Source organism: Corvus moneduloides, chromosome 3 (assembly GCF_009650955.1).
Source record: "Corvus moneduloides isolate bCorMon1 chromosome 3, bCorMon1.pri, whole genome shotgun sequence".
NCBI lineage: Eukaryota > Metazoa > Chordata > Aves > Passeriformes > Corvidae > Corvus > Corvus moneduloides.
The window spans coordinates 36640868-36667971 of record NC_045478.1 but is presented as its reverse complement, the minus strand read 5'-3'; the positions used below and the strand labels follow the sequence as shown (position 1 = coordinate 36667971).

General features: G+C 41.2%; 1 protein-coding gene across 1 annotated transcript in view; it reads right to left on the bottom strand.

Annotated features, from left to right (window-relative positions):
• Window positions 1-1060: 1060 nt before the first annotated feature.
• The window catches only part of TPBG (trophoblast glycoprotein), a 35742-nt gene continuing 9698 nt past the window's right edge, over window positions 1061-27104 (bottom strand). Inside the window, exon 4 of the transcript XR_004239436.1 lies at window positions 1061-1605. The gene's annotated coding sequence lies outside the window, so the exon portion shown is untranslated. The remainder of the gene's footprint in view (window positions 1606-27104) is intronic.

Below are 27104 nucleotides of genomic sequence, written 5' to 3'. Positions count from 1 at the left end.
GTTCAGTCTGTTTACCACTTCCATAATAACCTTGTTCAGTCCATTTAGGAAGAGGAATCTCTTCTTGCTCGTGCTATGAACACATTATCACAACGAGACAGCCGCCCACTTCCAAATATTGTTCAGTCCATTTAGGAAGAGGAGTCCCTCTGCTCGCATGTGAGTCCCTTCCCCCGACTTGCAGCTTTTCCCACAACTGCTTTCGAGGGTCCACTCTTGAATTACTGGGGTACAATTTTAAGGTTGAGCCGTTCAGAAATAAAAGTTCTCTTCACCTATCTCTGGGAGCATTTCATCTCTAAGAACAGATGCCCTTCTCCTTCCCTGGGAGCAAAGGGTCTTCCTCATCTTCATCTCTAGGACTATCTCTGGGAGCATCTCTAGGAACTGAGGTTTTCTCCTTTTCCATTTGGAGCAAAAGTCCTCATCACTTCCATCTCTCCCTGTTCAAACTTCTCACGAAATTACAGCTGCTTCAGCATCTTCTTATCTCAGCGCAGGTGCTTTTGCTCACGAGTACAAGTTGAACGCTCCACCCCCCATGCCTTCATGAAATTACAATGGGTACTCTGATACATCATAGCTTTACAACAGAATTTCAGCTTTAAGCATCTCTTCTTCTCCCTCAGGTTTTCAGCTCTTCACAGCACTAAAAGGGTTAATCTCACCTCGGCCTTGCAGCTGGAATTTCACTTATCACTGTTGCTCACATGATCTCTGCCGGACAGCGGTGCAGCTTCAGCTGAATCTTGGCCGCGGTGGGGAGGGGGAGCCGGCCGTCTGCCCACAGCAGGGCTGTGGGGGGAGTTCCATGGGTGGAAAAGGGCCCATCGGCTCCAGGATGGCCGTGGCCTGGCCTAGCCTGGCCCGAGCAGGGGCTGGGCCGGGCCCGCTGGCCCCTGCACGGGGCCCGCAGCCACCTGTCCCAGCACCCGAAATGAGACAGAGCTGTGTGGGGGAGTTTGTTTATTCTTAAGTGTGGATCACAGAGGCGGTCACAACTTTAAGTGGCTCAAAGAATTGTCCATATTCAAACTGGCCAGCTGATAGGTTCTGTCAGATCACAGAGGAAGCTGTAAGCACCCCTTTGTACGAACATCACTTCCGGGACTATGCTTGCTAACCCATGACAAAAAGTTACCTTGATTGCAACTGAGTTTGGGGCTAAAATAAGGAGTAAAAAGCAGGTACAGCTGAACTCTGAGATACTTTACTCCTAAGTGAATAGAAACTCATTAGTTCTCTCTCATTTCTAAATAGACACAAAACACAAATGTTGGAACAATCACCTGCCAACAACCTTCTACAAAGTCAGAATCTAAAGGGTGTAAATGGACATGCTCATGGCTCTTCTGAGAAGAATAATGGGAGTTTAAAGGATCTTGATACAACTGTAGAAGAATTAGTGAAAGGAGAATGATGGATTTGTTCATTTGGGAGACAGGAGACCTGTGAAAATAGCCTGCATGAACACAAACAGCTCCAATAGCAGCTTAAAGCCATTCCTTACGAGTGAGGCAGAGGAAGTTCTTGGGCCTGAAAGTTCTTGGCTCACGTCCCAAGAGCATCTTCAAATGACTGGAATGGTTTTCCCTGTTCATCAGCCTGTTTGGGAAGAAGCATTTTCAATAGTGAGACACATCTGGAGAGCTGGGTCGGGTTCTGGGCTCCTCAGCACAATTCAGGGATGTACTGGAGATAAGACAAAGAAGGGCCATGAAGATGGGGAAGGGCCTGGAGCATCTGACATGCAAAGAGAGGATAAGAGAGCTGAGCCTGTTCAGCCTGGAGAAGAAAAGGCTCAAGGGGATCTTGACACTGTGCATAAATACCTCATAGGAGGCATTAAGAATGATGGGTTTTTTCAGCAGTGCCCAGGACAGGACAGACAATGAGCATAAACTCAAATATGGGCAATTCTATTTAAGTGTAAGAAAAAAGGGGTTTTTTACTGTGAGGATGGTCAGACACTGAAATGATTTTTTTAGATGGATTATGGAGCCTCTCTCCTTGGACGTACCCAAAACCTGACAGCACACGGCCCTGTGCAAACCTGTTCTAGGTGACCCTGCTTGAGCGGGGGGGCTGGATGACCCTCTGATTCCTACTCTGGAGGCTTCTGTACAGACTGGCAACAAGGATCATTGTTTTGCCTCTTGGCACATTTTCAATATTCCATAATAAATAATGTGAAATATAGGTTAAGAAATTTCCTGTCTGTTTTTTAACATAATTTCCCTCTAATTTTTTCACCACAGGTTTTTATGTGGAACGTTCTAGTCAACACCAATTACACATGTTTCAGGGAGAGAAGATGCATTAGGCTTAATGGAACACTTTTAATGTAAAAGGTGCCAATGAGTAGGAGCTGACAGATCACCCTTGGGAAAATATGGAAATTGGGCTTAGAGCTGCAGTTTAAGCTTGGAATTTGCTAGTTAAATTCCCAGCAGGTCAGTTATTCAGAGTATGCATTCAGTTAACCAGAGACAAGATATCCTAAAAATGACACCTTATTACAGAATAGGAAACATGGGATAAGCTACTAGCTTTTCTTTCCCTTCCTCTTCTTAGCTTATCTATCCCATTTTTAACTCCTATATCTATCAAGGAAAGAAGAAAAAGAAACAGCATTAGACATATGCTTTTCATTATCATGGCTGTGACGTTACAAGCACATGCACAGACTGGATCATCTCATTAAATTCTGATGACAGGCTGTGCTCAGATGTCTCCTGCTTCTTCACAACGCACAAATGACTTTTTCCAGCCACTAAGTGGAAATGTATACAGACTGGTACAAAACCAATACCAAATAATTTTAAAAGGATTAGCAAGCCTGCATAGTTCAGCATGTCCTGCTCTGTCGGAGAGGCACATAAAACTCCCTTTCATGGAAAAAGGTTACTTTCTAGTGGCAGCCCTGGGAGCACTCTCTGTCATTCCCTTCCACAGCAAACTTGATATTTGTTCACAGAGAAACTCATGTCATTCCCCTTCCAGATAGTAAAACATAAAATTGTGGGATTTTTTTCTCTAGTTCCATATTATGTCAGTTATATCACCACCCTCTATCTACTGCTTAAACACTTGTTTTTGATGAACTGTGCTTATGAAAAATAAAACTAAAGAAAGAGTTTAATGAATAATGAAATGAACTAAATTGCAAATATTTTATTTAAACTTTTGGGGAAAATTCTCCTTCTATAAGACGTGAAAGTAATGAAAAATGAATAATGTATGGAAAAAATATCATTACATGCATTGAATGAGGTATTTGAGAAATATTATTCAATAATCCTTTGGGAAACTAAATGTCCTACGTCTTGCTTCTAACTTGACATACACCGGTTTCCCACATACCAATCAAATCTTTAGACAGCATTTGCGATTGTTATTGCAGAATACCCCAAAGAACAAAAAGATAGGTTGGTAACAGCTATTACAGGAAATTATTTTATTAAAAAATGGCCCATTCTTCTTGAAGGAGATTATTTCTTTTCTTTGCACTTTGCATACTGACAGCGCATTATACTGAATGGTCACTCCTACCTCTGTTCCCAGGATACTTGTGAAATGACCTTGGTCTCAAAACCTGGAAAATACTGATTCTTTTTAATTCAGTATACGGGCTATTGGCAGACTGAGGACATATTTTCTGGAGCTGGAAAGGGCAGGAATACTCCTTTAAGTGCGCTTGCAGGTTCTGTATCTTGAAGTCTTATCTCCCCATATGTCAGTTTTTTACTTGTAAAACATGCTCAGCAGCCCTTCCTTTCTGCAGTCCTTTTGTCTATTCAAACTGCAACAATTCAAGGCCAAGGATTGTACCTTTTTGATACATTTGTGTGTCACCTAGTGCAATGGAGCCCTAGCAACCAGGAATACCACAAGCAGAGTAGGCAAACAGGGAAAGACGTGCCAGTTTGGGCAGCAGTTTGTGCGGAAGAGCATGCAGTAAGGGTGCTGAAGCCCTGCCAGTTTGACCAGGGGGCAACGGCATTCCCCCAGCAGAAAGTCACGGCTTGTCTAAGTTCCACACCCACCATGACTGACACAGCTGCACAGACAGAGCTCTGGGGTGAACTTGCTGCTACTCAAATGTCAGCTGCTGGGTGTGCCCTGCTCTTAGGCACCCTTATGGCACTTAGGGACATCGTTTAGTGCTGGACTTGGCAGTTCTGGGTTAACAGTCGGACTTGATGACCCTAAGGTCTTTTCCAAACTAAATGTTTGACAGATGCTATGAAACTAGTTAATCCCCCAATATTCTCTTTGCTTTCTCATGCTTCTTTTCAAACTCAGCATCCTGACTTAGAGCCTGAACGTGCCTTTCTGACATCAGAGTGCTCTCCAGGGCATCAGCACACAGGATCTACAATTAAAGCAAAAGAACCCAAAGAGGTGAGGTGTAAGAACTTACTTTGTGCCTTAGGATAGAAACATACCTCACTATTTCTGATGTCTGTTTCTACATTTCCTTCTCTCTCTTTTATTTTTTCTTTTTTAAAAAACTTTTCTTGCTTTAAAAAAGACAGATATTTTCTTGCTATACCCTTGGAGACCCTGAAAGAGGCAAAGAAGCTTGTGGTCACTGCTGTCAGCTACAATCCCATGTTCATTTCAAACCTACTTTTGAAGCAAGAGTCCCATTTTTTGGGGAAAACCCAAAATCTTCAAGGATGATATTGTACACCATCAAGTAATAAAAATAGTGACAAACTTCTTAATAGTTCGAGTTTTTTTAAAATTGATGCTGGAACTACTATGACACTGTCTTTCTATAGCAGTGTGGTGTAATGTGTACTGCTTCACAGGCAGGTCACTGTAGCTAAATTTCTCTAGTGTTTTTCTTTGGCACTGACAGCATCCCTCATTATTTTCTTTATTAGCACGTTTAAATACCCTTGTAGCACCATTAAGTTTGAAATGGCTTTATTCTTTGTTCAGCAATATTTGCGTTTAACTTATTTTCTCAGCCCACCCTACAAGATTCCTTACAATAGATGTTATGGTGCAGTTGAAGGAACGTGAACCAAATTGTAGGTAATAGCCCGTGCTTATTTGTTTTGTGTGAGCTGTGGTTTCTATAGCTACTGTACATCTGCTCTGTGCCATTTGCTGATCACTTTCTGTAGTTGTCTCAGTCTAGATATTTAAAGCACGCTGTACTGATTCTGCTCAGCACAGCAATATGACAATGGCTTGACATGTAAACCAAGCTACAAATTTGGAAACACGTTCGAAAACAGCTGTTAAGTCTACATATTCATTCTCTATCTACTACTGGCCAAATCTCTATATACAAATGGCCACCTAACCAAAAATTGAATCAGACAGTGGTCCACTCTCAGCAAAAGACTTGAAAGCACAACTGACATTGGGCGCAATTAGGCATGGATTTAAACTGGTGAATAAATTGAGCTCCAGAGTGAGAACCCAGAGGCAGAGACAGCAAATCCCTCTGTATTCTGCACTTTCACCAAAAATAGAAAACATTCCTGGGTGATAGATACCATTCAATCGAGGCTGATGAAATTACCTGAGAGCTGCACCAAAGATAAATTTAACTTACTGTTTTTCTACTGAAGTTTTTCCTTCTGACATAGAAGCAGAGTAGCAGCATCTTGGCCTTTCAAACTTTTCCTTTATTGAAGGATTTCCTCTTCTGTCCTGAAATCTGTGTTTCTGTCATTAAAAATAATGCCATTTGGCTAAAATGCCATGTGGTTAAAAAGTGACAGTAAGGGATAGTATTTTGCAAATTTTATATCATTTGAGTATGCTTTTTTTCCTTGACGCCCTCTGTAAGATATACCAGCTGTTTTTTGTGAACTTACTTGTTAGTGTGGGTTTGCTTTCTAAGTGTGAAAGAGAGGAGAAGAACTGCATTGGTCCATTCTGCCTCCATAGCCTACTGTCCAAAAGAAGTTGGGCTTACATGATCTGTTTTTCAGGTCTTGCTTTACAATTGCTCATTTGTCAGCTAATTTCAGCTATATTTGACCAAAAGGGTAGAGATCTCAAAGGTATTACATGCCTATAAACTAATTCTCCCTGGCTCCATTTCCCCCAATGAAATACCCAGATTAGTTCCCCCGATGATAAAAAGGCTGCAATGCTCAGCTGCACTGTTAGACAGCAGAGAGTCCACCTGGGAGACAGCCTCTGGAAACAGGACCTCTGAAGTGCTGCAACACATGGATATGCCACTTTCTAGAACCAGATAGAACTAACTGCTGCTTCTACTTTCCTGGTAAAAACTTAGGATTTATATTAATTCTCAGCATTTTTTTCACTGAATTTTAAGGTATTTTTGGGTTTTATGGCAAAACAATGACACTCAAGCCAGTTATAGTGCACACAAATTTCTTTATATTTAATTAATAAGCTCACTTATTTAAAATATAAGAAGGTATCCAGCACATTAATTGCCTTCAACAACAGTCATGTAGTAACAGGCTGGGTTTTATTAGATCATAATACTGGACATTCTGTCATAATCTGCCATTATGGACTTTCTACAAAAAATTAATGAGAACAAATGTTCCCTCTCTCTCTTTTCAGTTCTTCTTGAATATTAGATACTACCCATACTTTTTTTCAGCTCCAGCAAAGCTCCCAGATTCTGTACTTTGTAAGGAAGAAACAAATGCTTATAGTATAAGAGAAGTTGTAGCTGTAAGATAAATGCAGATTAGATCTATTGGAAAAAGAGAAACCAGATTCTTTACTCTGGGAAGAGTGTGAAAATCAGCAAGAGGAAAAACTTACTAAGATCTTACTTCCAGGGTAGAAGGGATTTTCTAGGACTAAGTATGAACCTTTTGATAATTAAATGGATGAGTTTAAGTTATGTATAACCTGAGCAAGAAAAGCCCAGCCTCTTTGAGCCTCGGCTAGAGGCATTCAGGCTTGCTCTACTTGCACAGTGCATCACTGAGGGCTACAGTTTGCTCTATACACACCACTGCAGCAAAGTACATAAATAGTTTTCCCCAGTTTGCTCAAAAGAGAAGTTTAATTTTCCATTTAGAAGAAGTTTCCATGGCTCTGTTCCAGCAGCTCATGACATTGATGTGGCAATAGAATGGCTGTTGTGCTGCTGGCAGGAACTTCCTGCCCTCCAGGGAGCAGGGAGCCGGTGGCTGCAAGGGAAGATAAAGCCATGCTGTGGCCAGGGGGGGCTGGGAGATGGCTCCACAGGGCACAGCGGGGCAGCACCACCTGGGCAGGAGATGTGTGACAGTCTCCTCCTCCTGGCTGGTGTGTTGGGCATGGAGAGCTTGGGCACTGGGTCAGGAATGACGCTGCTGCTGCCAAGCTGTTTGCTCCCCTCAGGAGCATGGGCAGCTTGAAGGAGTCATTGGCCAAGCCTGGGCCATAAAGGGGCTTCACTCTAAACACAGTCTGACCCAATTATTGTCCTGTTTGCTGCTGCAGGACAAGAAATGTTAAATGAGACTAATGTACACTTGTCAACCAGGGAGTGGTTCAATATGGCAGACCAGAGAAAGGGGTGGGTAATGCCAATAAAAGAGCATTTGCTACATGAGGCAGCAACATTGACCTGGACATGTGGATCAGATTTAATATTCAGTCTTTCACTTTTCTCCTCCTTTAACATCAGTGCTTCTAATCATAATATATTACCAGTTAGCCCAGTATGACAAGGTGCTAAGTTAGGGAAAAAACAGTGTTGGTGAGTTGGGTTTTTTTATATCCTTGGATGCACAGAAAATCAGGGACATCATAGCTATTATATGAATAAAATGCATCCTGATGCTATAGCAGCATGATCTGATTTTATGGCATTCTCTAAACCAGAAAAGAAGTGGAGAGTTTTTATATAAGCAAATATGATTCAAGGATCTGAAGGAAGTTTTTTCTTTCTTGTACATAACTAAAGGATTCAAAATAATTGCTGAGAGGTGTCTGCTTACTGAATTCCTAACCTCATTGAAAGATTCAGTCAGTCTGATTTTTTTTTTTACTTCTAGTTTTTACAGTATTTAACGGAGTATATAATTACAGTTTTATAGACAAATGATACAGACTGTATCTGTTATATGATGTATCAAAGAAAAAGGTATATAATATTTACATAAACTTCTTCTTACAGTGCTGAGCTAACCCTTACACTTTCCCTGCAGCCAGAGTGGCAATGATCCAAAGGATGAACAGACTTAAATGCATTTACTTCAAGCAAGGGGCTATGACCTGGTTTAATTATGTCCTGGAGACCAGTTTGACTGGCAAGCGTGTCAGAGTTTGCAGGGTTGGTGCCTTAATCCTCCAGGCCTTTCAATGATATCTGACACTGTATTCACTCTGTCAGGGCTAAAAAATGGCCCAGTGGATGATTATCTTTAAATACTATAGCCATTGAAAGTGAATTATTGATGGACATGACTTCATTTCTTTGAAGGTAGCTGTTACTTCTACTACATTAAAAAGTAAACAAAATAGCAGATGGATACCATCTTTTTTTGTCAAATAAAAAAAAGGTAATTAAATATTGCATATATTTAAATGTGAATGCTAGTCTGAATTAGAATGCTATCATTGTTTTATTCTTGTATTTCATTTTGCAATTAAATCAATCTATTTTTTGTTCATAAAAAAAAGGAAAAAAAAAGACCATACACTTTTTCATTTTTTGAATCATTTGATGAACTAAACTTAAGAAGATGCTGCATAGCTTAATGTTAAAATATTGTCTTTCTGGTGCAAAGTGGAAATTTTTTTTAAGAGGGTGATTTTTTTCCCCTTATGTGTTTTGAAGAGTGTAACCTGGGACTTAAGCCGCCACAAACACAGAGGAGCACTAGGGAAGGAAAAAAAATCTCTTTCTTACTGGCTAAGAAAGAAGAAATTGGTTTGAAGTGGTCAAAATCTCTACCTAACTGAGGAACACAGAGAAGGATCCAAAACTCCTGGTCCTAGAAGCAGAACTAAATAACTGCCTCCTTGCTTGACTGCAGGAGGAAAGTGAAGTGCTTCACAGTTATTTTCGAAAACAGCTTACCTACTGAGCACCAAACCTTCCCAATAAGAAAACAGGGAAGGAGAGCACCTCCACTTTTTGGAGCTCACATGCCTGTCTCAGAAAAAAGCCTGTGGAGAAAAATGTAGCTTCAAACCACAGACCTTCCTTCCTAGCAGGTGGCTGCAGGCACGGTACTCAGCCCCAGCCCTGGTTAGCTCCCACCTCTTCTGCAGAGGCAGAGGCTGGAGCATGGGTGAGGCTCTGAGCTCTGTATGGAAGTGGTGAATACCCAGCATGATGAGGTTTGCACACAATTAGTGGGAAAGCCTAGGGAGAGTACCCAGATCTCTATCAGCCATGGCACCAGGCCAGCTCATGTCTATGCTTTCATGGTCCCAGGGATTTTGTATCCCTTTCCAAGTCTCTCTGAACCTCTTGAGCACTTGTGCTCTCTACTGTACACTGGGATTCAGAGCCAGTATGTCCTGAGACATGGTATGGATGTCTTCTGCTCTGGGACAGTGCATTTCATGATTTTTGTACCAGAAGTACTGCTCCTTAGCACAGCATAGAGAATTGAGAATTATGCTTCTGTATTTTGGATACCGACTCAGGAGGAATTGTCCTACCAGGAACAGCAGGAGCACCATTAGATGGAGAAACTTCCCCTTCCTCCCCTGCCAGAAGCAGACCAAACCTGTGTTGATTTTATGCATTGAAGGAGTCAAGGCTTGCCTTTCAGGCTTCCCTGCCTCACTGAGACCATCAGTAATTTTTAGTGTATGTCACATGTGTGTCATTTGTGAAGCACTGAAACGAACTCTGGCATTCAGATTCGGAAGCTGATGTAGCTGGGGTTTCTGCACCCAAAACCTGCCCTCCTCAGTCACTCTGAGTGACCACCTCTCTGCTTCAAAGTGGGCTGAAGATGGAGAGGCATGTGAAGAATGCTGAGCTGTCAAATCACTTAGCTCCTCAGTTCATTTCTGGGTGCCTGCAGCAACACTACATATAAACTAGGATTTCAGGGTTTGCATCTTCTTTTAATTTTGAGCTAATTTCTGAATCAAAAAAGTTAGTTCTCACTTAAAGAAAACCCATGAATAGACCATTTCATTCCACAGTCTACTCCAGGCCAGAGCATTTGGGTGTAAATCACACCAAGTTTGGCTCCATTCATGTATGATAGTTTTGTAACATCATCCCAGCCAGCACTGGGAAGGCTGGTCAACGCCCTTTCCACATCTGGGAAGTGTAACACATACCATTGGCACCATGTTTACACTTACCTTTCCCATGCACTGCAGCAGTTGCTGCTGATGTGGAAATCATCATAGTATGGTACCAAAGGACACCCAGACAGGACAGAAGCATGGAAAATTTAATTCCAGAGATGTATATCTATAGATACAGAGATATAGAGATTCTCTGCGTGTGTATATATATAGCCATGGGCACAAGCAGCTTGTTTTTATGAGGGGGCTGGCTGTACGTCAAGCACTATTTTCCATTTATGTGATGAAGAGACCCATGTTTGCAGAAAGGCTGTATTAAAAAAGCCGGGCACTGTGGTGCTGTTCCAAAACAGGGGAATGAGACATGGTCAGCAGCTGCTTCCTCCTCAGCTCTTCTCCTGCTACTGCATTATATCCAGAGAGCAATTGCTGGTCGCTCCATCTGTCCACTTCCCTGATTAATAAACAGATGGTCAGGACTTGAACCTACTGCTTGTGCTTGGACCAGTGATCACAAAACTTGGTGTTGCCATATTTCAGGTGTTTTCCATTGAAAAGCAGCTGTTAGGACTCAGTCCTAGTGGGCCACCCAGGGAAGACTAGGTGAAATGGGTGTGCAGAGTGGGCACGGTCACTGTTCTAGCTGCAGCCAGTCCCTAACAGTCAGGACACCAGCCACCCCGTAACCTGGTCTGGCCTGAGAACAAGCACTGCTCTCCTGGACAAAAATCTTTAGCAGTGAACGTGTAGCCACAGAGAGAAATAGTTCAGATGCTCAGAGAAGTCCTCAGAAGCTGTGCAACCCTGCTGATATGATGGGAAATAATAGAATAGCCAGAGGATAACAAAGACAACACAAGTGGTTGAGGAAATATTAGGTCTCACCTCCCATCTCTGTCTGCATAGAAAGGCATGGAAAATAATTTCAAAAAGAGTGATAGAAACAGAGTAGAAATTGCCTTTTCATTTTTTGACTGGCAATGGGATACTTCTAGGCAGCTATGCTGGATTTTCAGAATAATCTACCTGAATTTGTTTATTATTAAAATAATTATTCAGGCAACTAACAGCTCTTCACCATTCCTTTCTGTGATACATTTCTTCTAGTATCATAGCCAATTATTTTCTAGAGAGAATAATCAAGGCTTTGCTGCCTTTGGTCACCTCTTTCCCACCACTTAGTTGCTGTAAGAAATTGGTTATACACATCTCCAACAATGTGTGCAGCTCCTCATAAGGATACTGTAACTTGGCATGTCTGTTCTGATCTCTCTGCTCTGCTTTTTTAGATGTCAGAAACAACACCTTATACCGCTGCACAATCACAAGTCAAGTAAAAATCACTGCTTCCTTGCCTTCTGGAGACTGATCTAGTTTCTATTATCCCACATTTCTTCATTTTTTTTGTGTATCAGTACAAGCCCCAGTTCTTCTATTCCTATCTTTGAAACACAAGTAGAGTGTTGAAATGTTTATCAGGACCACAGTAATGACTTTAGGTATTTCTCAATATCTGCAGAAAGAGGCACTACATTCAGGATTTGACGTTTTTCCTTAACATGGCAGCCAGGCCCCTGTCTCTCTAGGTAGCAATTTCTTGATAGCGATTTCTCAGTTACAGCTGGAGAGTGCTCAAAGGAGAGAAAAAGTAAGTGAAGAACCAAAGTCAAGGCTGGAAGCTGTTGCTTCCCTTTGGATAACATCCTACCCATCAACAGATTTGGGCAAAGCAGTTGTTCCTGGATTTTGCTGACTTCCTGCAGGTGCTCTGGCAAGGCCCCACAGGACCTTGCCTTGCTGGGCTGATGGCTCACACCCCAGCCATCTGCAGCAGCACTGGAGGAACCTGCTGGGAAGCACTGCCCTGCTTGGCATGGCCTGTTAGCTGTGCCTTGCTTCAGTGCAATGCCTCCCGGCATTGTGGAGCAGGCTTCTTGTTCCAAATGTCACTCTTTGGCTAAAAAAATCAGACAGGGTGGTGTTTGCTACCCTTCGTCCATCTCTGAGCATGCATATAGAGGATACAGCCTATCTGAGTGCAGGAAAGCACTTGGAGTTGAATAAATTGTCCTAAGGCTACTGAATCAGAGCAGCTATATCTATCTCTGTTCAAACAATGAAATTCTGGGCATCACTTTCCTGGTGTCCTAGGAAATAGTCTTCCAGTCACTTCCTCAGCTGTTGCTTATAATTTATGAGAGTATATGGTCTTTTGATTAATAATTCAGGAATTACATTTATTACAGAGCATTAGGCTCCCAGAGGAGTTCAGAAGCTCTCTCTCAAATTCCCAGAGCAATCCAAAGAACTCTCTCAGGTCTACTCTCCTTTAACATCTCCACCCTAAAACTTAATACATTAATGATTTAAAGATTGTAGGAAAATTATTGCATATGCACTAATATCTTCAAATTTAGAAGGATCGATTTTTTAAATCCATATTATTGAATTCCCAGCAATGGCTTTTTTTTTTTTACTAAGATTTTTTCAGACTTTTGTTAGTTATATTGTAAGTTTTACCCTATGGTTGCTTTATGTTTGCTTTGATATTTTATTTAGTTAGTCTTCAAAATGATAGGCTGATATCAAAATGATATCCAAAGGAACAGGATAACTAGATTGTCCTCAGACTGAGGAGAGAGTGAACAATTATCAGGCAACAATAAATTTCTCATTATGAATCTGAGTTTGTGATTCCTCTCACACCAGTATCAAACAAAACTAGCTTTGCTACTCTTACGGGTTTTTTTGGGGAATATAGTACTTTACCTTATGTAAAATGGATTCATATCAAAATATGGTCAAAATAACCGGTGGAAGGGAACTCATCACCCAGCAGAAGAATAGTGCAGTAAGCAAGGCCCAGGGCTACCCTGAGATGCTCTCAATTTCCTCTACTGCCATGACACTTTTTATTGAAAATGACTGAGTTCAGAGACACGTAAGGTCTCCAAAGTCCATTTCTTCAGTTAGAAGCATGGGTAGGATAAAACCATGTTTGTTTGCATCTCTGCTAGATTTATTTAGTCTGAGATAGAACAGAAGCACTACCTAATAGATGGCTTTCCTGTACCATGTCCTGCTCTGTCACCACAGCAAATCTTTCCTTGAACATTTCTGTCACTGGGGGGAAATGAGCAATGTCATCAGGAAGGGAGGTTTATACTTTATTTTGAAGACTACTGCATTGGCCTAATGTAAGTAGTGATAGTAAAACTTACATGACTTCATGAAAGATAAAATTAGGTTTTGTTTTGTTTTTTTTTTTCTGAGAAACACAAAGTATGGGCTTTATGCTGCAGCAGCAGACTCACCTCACTCCTGGGATGAGTAGAGGAGAGTTAGAGGACATAAAGGGAAAATCCATGCTACAGGGCTAATTGGCTCCATGTGGTTTCAAAAGAGTGAGCCTAATATTGCACAGGAAATCTCCCGCCGTTGCACCAGCACCGCTCCGGCTCCACTGCGTCACTGGCAGCAGGGCTCCCCTGGACTGGGATCAAGGCTTCCCACTGTTGTGCTGTCTCACTTGTGGAGAAAATTAAAGGTGGGTTTCTGGGTATAAAAGGACATAGAAGTAAAGAGTGGATGGGGAACTGTGGGGAACTCCAGCCTACGTTACAGGGAGAACAGAGTTAAATCTTTGTTGAGTTTTCTCAACAAAAATAACTTGAATTTTCCTAACTTCTTTTCTAACTTCAATTCCCTGCAGCACCTAGTACCATAGTTTATGTTCATGCATATAAGAAATGCCCTCTATGCTATTTTTTAAGCTGAAGCAGTTCACTGTGCAGTGTACCAGCCAATGTTGCTGCCTTGTTAGAAATGTGTAGGGGCACAGTGACAGGTCACACTAAATAAAGCTCTGTGGGTTTCTGTACTTGGGAGTACTACTATATGCTCTTACTGTCCATCACCATCTGCATCAGGAAACACATGAACTCACTATTTTTGTCCACATTCAAACTGGTCATAAATTTTTATAGCTTAGTTTACTGAACTTTGCCATACAAATGCGGCAAGCAGAATAATGAAGCACAGCAGCTCGTGTTTCAAATGCAACTCACTTCAGCTAGCAATTTATCATGGGATCTTTTGCAAGCCTCTTTTTGCAGGCCTCTTTTTGGTGGCCTGTTTTGGTCTGCTCAGAAGGCACACACCCTTACTAAAGACTCCCATGTGTTCTAGCTCAGAGGGATGCGAACTGGTGGGCATTGCCCTGAATCGAGGGAATGTGCTCATTAAAAATGATTTCAGGTATGAAATGGAGACAAGTGGCACTTAGAACATCTCCTTGTTGTGACCCTTCTTCTCCCTGAGGAGGTAGGATGTGCAAACATGGCTCAGAGTAATGATAACTTGTTAGAAAGAATGAGCACAGGCTGGAGGCAGGGAAAGGATTTTCTGGATTTTGCTCTATTCAGTGTAGGTTTCTACATACTTGACTTGCATAAGTGAAATTGCCTGATGATACTCAAAAATTTGCATTTCTGAGTACACAAGAGGAATAGCCTTCAGCTAATCAAATCAATAAAATGCAGCATCTCTGTGGGTGGATTAAAATGCAATTAAAATGGGATTTCTCTTTTAAAACTGTTCCTTTTAAATATATGTCTTCAGATGGTAAAATTCAGCACAAATTTGGACAGGTTATAAAATCCTTTCCTCAGGAGGTTGGATTATGATGTGGAACTAAATGTAAATAATTCAATTTTCTATTAGGCTGCTTTTTACTTTTACACTATGTTACTAGTTTTGATTAACTTTTCCCAACAAAATTAAATAAAGTGTGTATCCTGTCACATGTCACAGACCATATCATACCAAGTGAGGAAAACCATGCAGTGTATACGTTATTTAACTGTTTAAGTACAGAGTTTACTGGCAAATAAATGAAGTCATGTTTTCATTACTACTAAGGTATATCAGATATCCTAACTGCTTGTTAGAATATGTCATTAGGCTCTACACTTGAAACACAAGGCTTTGTCTGTCTCATAGTTGCACTTCTCAGTTTGAAACTCATCTATTCCTGTTTTAAATGGGAATGACTGTTTCTACGTATGTTATTGCTTTGAAATATTTTATTTTGTAGAAATGACCAAGGAAGTTGCTAACAAAAAGCCCTAAAGCATGATAATTACTGCTAACTTTCTCTGCTTGCCCCTTTCTTCACAGGGTATTTCTCCCAGCAAAACACTCTGCAACAAAATGGAAAAGATGAAACTTCCCCTCTGGAAGCCTTTAAAAGGGAGGCTATAAATGTTTTACATTGCATCTCAGGGTATTATGCTGCTTCCCCAGGAGGCCAAGTATTCAATAGGCAGCCATCAAAGTGCTGTAGGTTAGTTACCTGCTTCCTCATTTACCTGCATGATCATGACATCCCTTGCACTAACCACCAGTAATGAGTGGCAAGGAGAGTAATCTCTTTGGCTATATGAACACCTCTCTTGGAGACTATTATATTAGCAAATGAAGCGATCTTTCTGTCACTGGTATTTTTCTACATCTCGTCGCTGCTGATCAGCATGAAGAGTCTTTACAGAGAACTCACATTTCCATCTTAAGGGGTTTTTTTCCATGGTTATTGTATTTTAAAAAGAAACAATTTTATAAACTTGTGAGCCTCCTCTTCTCCTTGAAGGTCCATCATTCAGCCTCCTTCTTTACAGCCACAAAAATCCTAGTAGATTTTCATCAAAATGCCCAAGCACATTAGGCATTGGTCAGGCATTAGAAAAAAATTATTTTTAAAAACCTTCTTAATTTTTTTTGGTTTTTTTAACACTTTACCTCTTGTTACACTGAGAGTGACTCCACAGCTCTTCCTTGAGCAAAAAGAGAATTTTGAGTGAGCCTACAAATTTTATGAGTGATGCCTACCATGCAACTGAAAGCATGTGAAACAGAGGAGTCAAGTCCCATGTCTGCCTAAAAATTCTGTCTGGAAAACCCAGTACTGCTGTGTCTCCATGTGATTCCAATAGGCAGCTCCACCTCATGCGAGACCTAATTGTGCAGCACAACCTCCACATCCAACTCCCTCTCACTTTTGCCACATTAGGCTCTGTGCTGATATTTTTATTGTCAAGAAACCTACAAACAATTACATTGTAGAGGGTTAGCACAGATTTTGGCCATGATATTTGCAAACCACGGCAGTCCAAAAGGAACTGAATGGCTTTAAATGCATCATGGACACAGCTGCAATCATGGTAAGGAGAACATTCACTGCTTGGAAAGTGACAGGTAAAAAGTAATTTGATATTACTGTTCAAATTTTAATAGTATTTGCTAAACTTCAGAATTAACATTTACAGCTATTAAAGAGGACAGTTCCCATCTCTTAGAATTACCACCAGGAACTCCTCTGTCTGAATCTGAAGGTGACCTCTGTAACTGTAGAGGTGAGATATTAATGAAAGCTAATTCATTAACGAATTAATGGAAGCTAATTATGCCAGAGCTTTATTAAAAGGAGTTGTGGAACTACATAGTGTGGTTGTATTACTGCATTAAACATTGAGCTGTGACTTGTATAAACAAGCTTAGGTCACTAGACTATAGGCACCTCTTGTTGATGAAAAGTGAAATGTGATAAATTTCTCCATCCCAGTATAATTTTTTTAATAAGGTTGGGTTTAATGAACTAATCTTGTCTAAAACAAAACATATAGAAGATTAATAACAGTTTCATATTATATGAAATATAATTTCACTTTCCTTTAATAATTACTTTACAAGTACTACCAGTGAAAAACTCTATGAGAATACAATTTAATGAACTGTATTTTACAGCATGAAATACTGTTTCATGTGGCTTTGTAAAAGCATCTTTTCGTTGGATAATAAACAATGTAGAACTGGTGTGATCATTTTAATAAAGGACAACTTTAGTGTTACTAAATAACTATACTGAAAATCGTGCTGATTGCCAGGCTCAACTGGAGTTGAAGCTGGCCAGAACTGTAGGGGAAAATAAAAGAGATTTTTAAATATATTAATGGCAATAGGCAGTACAAAAATAACATCAGCTCATTACAGGGTAGGGATGGTCATCTCACAAACAGGGACACAGACAAGGCACAGGTGTTTAACACATTCTTTGCCTCTGTCCTCAGCATGGATGGACCAAGAGGCTCTCAGTGTCCTGAGCTGGAGAATCATTACTGCGAGAATGATCAACTTACTGTTGACCCTGAAATTGTGTGGGATCTGCTGCTCCAGCTGGATGCCTACAAGTCTACAGGGCCTGATAGGATTTACCTGAGAATCCTCAAAGAGCTGGCTGATGTCATCGCAAAACCACTCTCAATGATTTTTGAGCAGTCTTGGAAATCTGGAGAGGTCCCAGCTACTGATAAATGCTGTTCCAGTTTTCAAGAAGGGCAAGAAGTAGGACCCCACACTCTACAGGCCTGTCAGTCTCACTTCAGTGCCTGGTAAAGTTATGGAGAAGATTATTCTGGGAGGTATTGAAAAACACCTGAAAGACAACGCAGTCACTGGTCACAGCCAGCACGGCTTCATAAGGAGAAAGTCCTGCTTATCAAACCTGATTTCCTTTGATGACAAGGTAACCCACCTAGCTGACCAAGGGAAGCCAGTTGATGTCATCTTTTTGGATTTCAGCACAGCTGTTGATACTGTCTCTCACAGGATCCTTCTGGACAAAATGTCCAGCACACAGCTGGATAAACACAGCATGGGATGAGTGAGCAACTGGCCCATGAGTTGGACACAAAGGGTTATAGTGAATGGAGTGACATCATACTGGTGACCTGTCACTACTGGGGTTCCACAGGGCTCCATCCTCAGTCCTGTGCTCTTCAGCATCTTCATAAATGACTTGGAGGAAGGACTGGAAGAGATATTAAGCAAGTTCACAGATGAAATAAAACTGGGAGGAGCTGCTGTCTCCCTCCAGGGTAGGGAGGCCCTGCAGAGAGACCTCCACAAATCAGAGGGCTGGGCAATCACCAACCACATGAAGTTCAACGAGCGAAAGTGCCAGATTCTGCACCTGGGATGGGGCAACCCTGGATGTACAGACAGAGCAGGGAATGAGATGCTGGAAAGCAGCACCACGTAAAGGAACCTGGGGGTCCAGGTCAATGGCAAGTTGGATACGAATCTGCAGTGCCCTGGCAGCCAGGAGGGCCAAGTGTGTCCTGGGGGGCATCAGGCACAGCATTTCCAGCTGGGCAAGGGAGGGGATTGTCCCGCTCTGCTCTGCACTGGGGTGGCCTCACCTTGAGTGCTGGGGGCAGTTTTGGGTGCCACAATGTTAGAAAGACATTAAACTGTTAGAGAGTGTCCTAAGGGGGGCAACAAAGATGGTGAAGGGCCTTGAGGGGAAGCCGTGTGAGGAGCAGCTGAGGGCACTTGGCCTGTTCAGCCTGGAGGAGACTGAGGGGAGACCTCACTGCAGTTACAACTTCCTCATGAGGGGAAGAGGAGAGGCAAACGCTGATCTCTTCTCTGTGGTGACCAGTGACAGGAGCAAGGGAATGGACTGAAGTTGTGTCAGGGGAGGTTTAAGCTGGATATTAGAGAAAGATTCTTCACCCAGAGGGTGGTTGGGTATTGAACAGGCTTCCCAGGGAAGGGGTCACAGCAGCAGCCTGACAGAGTTCAAGAAGCATTTGGACAATGCTTTCAGGTACATGATGTGACTCTTGGAGATGGTCCTGTGCAGGGCCAGGATTTGGACTTGATGATCCTTGTGGGTCCCTTCCAACTCAGCATATTCTGTGATTCGTGATACCTAGGTGGTCACTGGTTCAGCAGCATCTGTACCACTACTCATAAGGTCAAATTTTTCCACCGGCTAGTATGACCAGAAGAAAGTGAACTGATGACTTCTCTCCATCATCTGTTTCACCACTTAAGAAAGGCTTTTGTATGGTATTTGGGAACTGAAATTACTATTTGTTCTAGACTTCTGCTCTGGAAATGCCATGAGAGGATGCTCTGACAGTGCAGAGCAATTAAATACAAATATGGGCTACAGGAGTATATTGGGACAGTCCTCAGTGAGACTTCCTGTTACCAAAATCCACATACTGTTAAGTGTATGATCTAGCAGCTCACTGGAGCTATTGGACTGAGCCAAATGCATCCCTCTCTGCATGAGGAAGGAGAGCAGTTCTTACCTGAAGATACTTTCCAGAAGGGACAAGTCTTGTCTTTCCAAGCCACAGAGGGCACATGAAGCCACTCTGTGATTACATACCATCACAATGCAATCACTATCTCACTTCATGGTTTTAAGCAGCAGATCTGTACATGGACCAGGCAAAGTCACTTGGCTTCAGACATTTAGGAAGCTGATGCCTTCATGACCTTAAAAACCTGTGAGCATTCTCCAACTTTCCTCTTTTTGCCCCTGCTCTACAAGATCCTGTGCCATAGACCTCCTGCTTAAGTGTTCAGCCACTTCCTTCAAAAGACAGCAAAAAGATGTGTCTGTAGGAGAAAATCTGGGGGAAGACTCAAGTCACAGGAAGGAATTGTCCAAGAGAACAGCTTGGCAAGCAGAGGCTTGTAGTTGCTTGAAATAGCTTGCCTATTTCCTGAGCCAACAGGTAAAATAACTGCAAACTGCATTAGACATTCCCTAAGTCACAATGTCCTAGAATTATTTCAGTCTTTCCTAAAGGGAGTGTGTGTGTATGTATAATTACATGTATCTGGCATATAAATTTGAAATATATATGGAAAGCAAATTTGTGTCATAATTTGATGAGCAAATCATATTCACTCTGGTGATGGAATTTTTAAGGATATTTACCTGCAGTACAAGATGAGCCTTAGGACTTACTGGGGCCTTTGGATGATATAAAAATCTAAAAACCTGATATAAATCACACCATAAGAAGAGTGTACTAGTCTCATTTTACTAATAAAGTACTAACAGTTGGGCTTAGCAGCTCATTGTATTAAACATCTTTTCTAGTGATGAGTTAGAAAAATTATGAGACAAATCACGAGCTGCTCTCACAGAACAGATGTAAGTCAATCACCTGTCTCTCCAAGCCTTTCTCCCCACTCATGAATTAAAAAGTATCATTGATGCAACATGATCAGAAGCAGAATGTAGCTGAGTTATTTCAAGGAACCAGAGGCACAGTTTCCAAAGAAAGCACATCTGCTTGTTTTTCTTCGGAGGGGAGTCAAAATTTACAAGACACAAATGCTTGGGAAAACTATTCTCTACCTCCTGCTGCAGTGTGTTAAGGCTCTTTTACTTGTAAAAACAATGCATTACTTTGTGAATGAGTTGCTCAGAAGTTCAGGACATGCTTATTTTGCTGGCCAGGAATATAAATAGTTACCTCAGAGAAATCACCTGCTTGAAGTATTGGATACACACTTCTGAGCTCTCAGCTACTTTCAGACACTACATATGCAGCTCCCACTGAAGCTGATTAATTACAACTCTATACACGGACTCAGACCTTGGGAAGTTCAGCTCTTTTGAGAAGGGTAATGTAAGGTGGCCAGCTGGAAAAAAAAGGGAAGAACGGAGCAGCTGCGCACCTGCCTTCCTCAAATGCCTGCTTACAAGTGCTGCTGTGTACTCAAAAGAGCTCAGTTCCAGCAGAGGATAAATATTTGTTACAGCTAACAGACATCTTTGCATAAGATTAGCACATTTGGAAGCATGTGAAAGAAAATAAATGAAAGAGAAGCAGTGCAGTGTTTACGTTACTTTGATACAAACACTTCAAAGCAAACTAGCCACAGTCCTTATGACCGACTGGGCCAGAGCATCCCTCAGAGGTTTCTGCAAAGTCTCTTGCACAGACCTTTCTATCAATTTATTTATTAAAAGAAAGCTCATGATAGGGTTCACTGCAGTCCTCCTCCACAGGGAATTTGCTACGAGCACAGGTGCTGTGCTGAGGGATGGGGCACACCTGGCTGTCCCCAGAAAAGACAGCATGGCCGGGCTGAGCTTTGACAAGGAGCCCTGGGCAGGCACTGATGATATTCACAGCAGCATGGATTACAGCAGAAAACCTGCTTCTGGTAAAATCTAAATCATCTGTGATGATTTCATCCTCTTTCACTGCAGGCCTATCACAACCTAATTCTTGTTCACTAAATAGGATGTCCTTTTTGAATTATTTTTGTATAAGAGATCCTTCCAGTGTTAGTTTTTTAATATTTTTTCAAAGAATTATTATGGCAAAGAATAAGGTATCTTTCTGCTGTTGTTGCGGTAGCCTTGAAAGAGGCAGTCTCTCTGGCAGAATAATTTCTCTTGCAAAGAGTTCTGTGTTGCCACAGCTAGAATTCTCATACACAAAATGGTGCATTTAAAGCCAACGTGGGAATCTCTGCACTAAATTGGAGGCTTTCCCCCAGTTTAGCATGCAGTTTAGCTGTTTTAAGAAGAATTCTTAGGCCCATCTCAACTTTCCTCATATAAAAATCTCTTTCCTGAGAAAGCCTTCTCGTAATGCTAAGTACTTCTTACCTAGAAGGTAATATTTAGTCCATGGTAAGTATTGAAGGAGGAGGCTCAGTCATCTGAGGGATTTCTTACACTATTCCAAAAGAACTGGTGGTGTTAAAGCAGTAAGTGTTATTGGAGAGCTAAGAAAGAAAGTGCAGTGTATTAGTCTACACAGCATTACCATTATTTAAATGTAATATCATTTGGATGCTCCTGACAGAGAACAGTGACCCAGTGTGCCAGGCAATGTGGAAATACAGAACAGAGCTACTCCCTACTCCAAAAAGTTCACAAAAAAAGATGCGCCCAGGTGGCCGAAGGCCAGTGGCATTCATGGCCAGTATCAGCAATAGTGTGGCCAGCAGGACCAGGGCAGTGATTGTCCCTCTGTACGTGGCTCTGGTGACGCGACACGTCGAGTGCTGTGTCCAATTCTGGGCCCCTTTGTTACAAGAACGCCATTGAAGTGCTGGAGTGAGTCCAGAGAAGGGCAACAGAGCTGGTGAAGGGTTTGGAGTGCATATCCTATGAGGTGTGGCTGAGGGAGTCAGGTGTGTTCAGCCTGGGGAAAAGAAGGCTCATGGGTGATCTTACCATTCCATCTGAAAAGGTAACCATCTGAAAGGAGGGTGCATACAGGTGGGGGTCGGCCTCTTCTCCCAGGCAACCACCAACAGGATAAGAGGAAATGGCCTCAAGCTGCACTAAGCCAGCATCAGATTGGACATGAGGAAGAATTTCTTCACTGCAAGGGTTGTCAAGCATTGGAATGGACTGCCCAGGGAAGTGGTAGTCACCATCCCTGAAGTATTCAAGATATAACTGGACATGGCACTCACTGCCATGGTTCAGTTGGCATGGTGGTGTTTGGTCAAAAGCTGGACTCGATAGCCTTGGAGGTCTTTTCCAACCTTAATGATTCTATGATTTTCTGATGGTATGTTTCTAAAAACATTGTTCCTAATGTAGGCAGAACACTTATCTATTCCTCCTTTACAATACTTTATTGTTGATTCATAAAGTCATGATTTGACCTCCACAAACTCCTCACTTTTGCACTATTCACAAATTCTGCTTTGTATTATCCACCAGTAAAAATAAAGTTTCAAATGAAAATAGGGTAAGTACCCTGCCTTTTCCCTCCCTTTTTCAAAGGCAACCCTCTCTCTTACTACTTTGGGCTAACAGGAAACTGGCAGCTGATGGGTGAAAGATCTCCCTGAGTACCTAGCACAAATTACACCCTAGAACACTTTTCCTGTCATTGCTAGAGCTCTGCCTCCCCAGACAAATCTAAATTATCTCTGCCAAGAACAATTTATCCCCAGAGCTTGAGGAAATACCTCTGAAGCTCCTTTTCTCCTCGTTGGAGTGTCCCAGGTCACACTGCAGATCACACATTTTTGTGATTTTGGAATAAGGATGGAGGTCTAGTCCTCCCCTGTAATCAGCCTGGTTTATGTCTCTTTGCCAGCACAAAACAGCCACCAAGCCAGGATAACTGGCTACAAAAGGATTACTGGCAGTGTAAACAGACCAGATGCAGGAAGGTCACAGAGCCATTGCATGATATTCCACATGACCTCCTTCACTGCAATGGCTCTTCAGACCTGTGAGGTGTTGGTGTAATGTGGTGGCCTCTCTCCCTCAGAGCCCAGCAAATGGGCAATCCAGGACAAAAGCAACACTGGATCTCCCACCACCTTTCACAGAAGTGCCCTCACTCCCCTATTACATTTGAAGATGGAGACCCTTTCACATTAGAGAAGCAGGATGTGACACCTGCACAATGTACTTTCCATACTGACACTCTCTCACAATGCATGAACACCCACTCTCCCGTTGACAAATTGTATCATCTCTTGGTAATTATCCTGTCGGTGTTTTGACAAGAAAATTCAAGAATATCCCAGTCCCTTGCTCTTTTTCTCTGAAGGCATACCGTCAGAGACAGAGATATGAAGATTTTAAGAAGGAAAAAAGTGTCAAAATATTGGCAGCATCCTCATGCTGAAGGAGCAATAAAAACAAAGTGAAGGGAGTATTTTGTGCTAAACTATTCACCCAGGATAGGCTTCTGTCTGACTGTTTAACAAGTTACAGTATTCTAAGGCTACTCAGAAGACTTAATAGATGCTAAAAATTGCCATGCTAACCTGAACTATCATTCCTGTTATCAAAAGTGTTTATTGCAAAGCTTACTGCAATAATTAGTTCTAAACTAGTAGACTCTATTTCTTTTATCTGAGAAAGAGAACAAAATATAAATAGCTTTCCATTAGCATTATTTGTAAAAGCCTGCACATCAGATAAAACTGAAATATTAGTTTCCAGTGAGAACAGCATGACCTGCATATAGGAAACCTGTGTTTTCATACATATCAAATATACAAGAATTTTAAAATGTACTATATAAATGTGCATGTATATATATATGTACATATAAATACTGAAAATGCATAAAAGGTATTTCATTATTTGTGCCTTTATGAGGTGAAGATATGAAGAGCCAAAGGGTATGGACATGTTTCCCCTCATCTTTTAAAGCTAGGGAGAGCAATTCACAAGGTGACCAAGTTGCATGTGCATCTCCAGATTACCTTGTAGTCTTCATGCACTTCACTGCAAAGCTCAGACCATGCTAAATTTTGGCTGATGTAGACAAGACATTAAAACCAACCCTGAGATGCAAATATTGTTTATCAGGAAGGTAAGAGGATGACATTCATGTCTTTTTAGCTGGATGGTGGAACACTGCTCAGTCAGAACAACACAGGCTACAGGAGAGAAGAAAAGAGAGGAGAAAAAAGAGAAAGAAGAGAGGAGAGAGGAAGGGAGGATCACAAGGTATTATGATACCCACATTTGAGAGTTTTGCAGGATCCTTAGGGAGGGAGTTTATTTACTGTGGTGTACTTTAAAAACTTATTTAATTGGTAGGATCTTTACTCACTTTTTCACTGTTTCTAGGCAATAATTTTCCTGTGGGTTCCATCATGGTATCAAATTTATGCACAGCTGACCTTCTATTTCCTGATGCAGAAGAGAATTTTAAGAGTATTTATCTTATTCCTTTGGAAAGATGAACATCTAGGACTAAATTAAAGAGGGGAAGAAGGTACCTAACATTTTCTTCTAAAGCAGACAAACAGCTTATTGCATGGGAGACAAAACTTTCTCCAAGCAGCAGGCTTTCCAAAGAAACTTACTTGTCTGGGAATTAGGGAATATCATAAAGCAAATCCACCTTTAAGTGCAAGATGCTTTACTTTGCTTATGCCTTCTCTCGAAACAAATGGCGAGACAGTGCATACAGCACCCCTCAGCCAGTGTACACACTTCCCTCAGGAGGGAAGGAGAGAACAACAAGCGCTTCATGCATTACTGGAAGGCACAGAGTGCTGTGTAAAAACTACGGGAAGAAAATGTATAGCACATTCTGGCATTGGTACTTTCTGGTGACCTAGATTAAATGTTAATGCATGAATTAGCTCTGGCTCCAACAACACAAAACCCTGAATAAACCTAAATAACCTTAAACTTCTGAAAGAAACCATACTATCTACTTCTTCATCACTATTGCTGCCACATCCTTCTACAGTAAGTGCAAAAAAAATGGTCATTACAGGAGATTTTTGGCTCTATCACCTTCCTTTCTTAAACAGTTTATTCTTTCAAAGGTTTTCCCTTTTCTACTTCTCCCTTTCACATGGCAGAATAATGGAAAATAAAATAGAGAGGATCCTCAGTAGCACTGATGTACTATCCATTGATCTCCTTGTACTGAATATCCCCTCTGCAAATTTATGTGTTTTCACTGTCAAATGTAAAACAATAAATAAATACATGAGGAAAATATATTTGTGACCAAAATTTCTTGAATTCTCGTCAATAATAATATCACTATTATTATTCTCAGAGACGAGATTTTTGTCTATTAATTTGACTTACATTAACCAGCTCTTATTTACTTCAATTTTCCTTCTAAACCACAGGGCAGACATACAGGTTTCCATGAATTAGCACATAACTTGTATACAAAAACTCCTAGAATTGGTGCTTCACACCTATATCCGAAACCTTTTGGATAGACTATATTCTGTATCAATGGCTAAATGCTAAGCATAATTTTTATAGCTCTCTGCAGTGACTTATACTCAGTTTTGAGTCTTTTCCTGCCAGCTAAAATGATTCTAGCTGGTGAAAGCACTAGTACCATCTACTCTAAGCTGGTGCACCACTGCATCATCCCTGTGTTTGAAATAGGTCACTTCAATTCACGTTACTCAGTGTCATTTATCAAATCCTATCTGCTATCTCTGTGATTTTGATCAGAAAAATTGCCAGAACTACAAAATCTAGAGAGCTTTATTAAGAACAACAGTAACCCCTACTGGATTGTGATTGTCTCCCTGGAAACCTAGGAGATAAAAAACACCTTGCACTGCTTCATGGAAAAGGCATAGTCCACATAACTGTGATGAAGAACGAGTTATTTCTCTGCTTGCAATAAATTTCCCTGTCATCATTTCCTGGATTAAATTTGAAATCCTGCTGAATTTACACTCAAGCTTGCTGAAAGACATCTGTTCCTTGCAAACTCAAATTCAGAGCATTTTTTTTTTTGTATTTACAGATAAGTTACGAAACCAGGCGTATGCCAGTTAGTTTTTTCTGTGTTAAATATTACAAGTACTAGAATATATTTCTTTCTATGCTTGAAAATAAGGGACTTCACATATGATTAATAATATAAACAAATGACCACAATCTGCTGAATGCATGTCCTAAACTCATCCAAGTCCTGTTCAGCACACTGGAGTGTGTGGGGAGCTGTAGGGAGGAGAAATCGGAGCAGAGGTACCACACGCTATTGTAATAGAAACCTCCTGGGCTCGTTAAACAGCATCTATAGCAGAATCACAAATTCAGCATTCTGGCTCTTTCTGCACATGCAGCGTTGCTGACAAATGAAGAGTATGTTAGCAGAGCTATTTTCAGTGACATTTTACTATCCTGTCAGAAAAGTTCAAGCACTGTTTCTGCAAGTTTTTTCAAGACGATCATCTCAAAATAAGATCTCCTCGTTCATTACTGGGAATCAGAATCAGAGAGTTCCTCTGGGCTACCACAGAACCATTTTAGTGTGTTGAAAAGCTAAACATAAAGAGACAAACAGCAAAAGGGAAAACCTGAATGAAAGACTGGCAACAAACATAATAATTAATCTGCTTGGTGATAAATGTTGAGTATTTGATTTTATTCAAGACTTGTTTCTGAGGAATTCTACATTTTCACCACTGTGAAGCAATCAAGCTTGATCACAATACAAAGGTAATGGATAAAAGTGATCTGGATTAGGGATGATTAAATAAGCTGGAGTAAAGGAAGGATATTCTGGATAGATGGTGTT